Here is a 447-nt window from a genome sequence, read left to right as displayed (position 1 = left end):
CCGCGTCGTGTTGGTGGCATCAAACACCTGGGGAGGGGTTGGGGGGGCAATTTGAACCCCCCCAAAATTTAGGGGGCTCTTTTACCCCTCGTGAGGGGTGTTGCACCCCTGGGGGGGGGGTTTCTTACCGCCACCTGCCCCCCCTCAGAGCTCAGGTAGGTCCGGACGTCCTTGAGGGCGGCCAGGGCGCAGTGCCTGGGAATTTGGGGAGGGGGGGGGGAGAGCCTCTTAGCTGCGCCCCCCCCTTCCAAATACACCCCAAAATACCCCCCCTCGCCCCAAATTTCCCCCTCTGACCTGCGGATTTCCATCCCCTCGGGGTTGTCGTGGCGGAAGAACTCGTAGTTCTCGTACCTGGGCACGGCCTCCCTGCGATACTCCCCCACGTTGAACACTGCAGGGGGGGTTTGGGGGGGGTTTTAGGGGGTCCCGAACCTTCCCCGCGCC

The 447-nt window shown here is 64.4% G+C and overlaps 1 long non-coding RNA gene across 1 annotated transcript; it reads right to left on the bottom strand.

Annotated features, from left to right (window-relative positions):
• LOC113979142 lies at positions 1-406 on the bottom strand. Its single transcript, XR_003537734.1, has 3 exons — positions 298-406; positions 129-195; positions 1-27 (listed from the first exon to the last, which is right to left on the bottom strand). It is a non-coding gene; the product is annotated as an uncharacterized LOC113979142 (long non-coding RNA).
• Positions 407-447: the final 41 nt, after the last annotated feature.

Source organism: Neopelma chrysocephalum, unplaced genomic scaffold (genome assembly GCF_003984885.1).
Source record: "Neopelma chrysocephalum unplaced genomic scaffold, ASM398488v2 Primary Assembly neopelma1_34406, whole genome shotgun sequence".
In the NCBI taxonomy this organism is placed as follows: domain Eukaryota; kingdom Metazoa; phylum Chordata; class Aves; order Passeriformes; family Pipridae; genus Neopelma; species Neopelma chrysocephalum.
The sequence above is the reverse complement of the archived record's forward strand: the minus strand, read 5'-3'. Positions and strand labels throughout refer to the sequence as shown.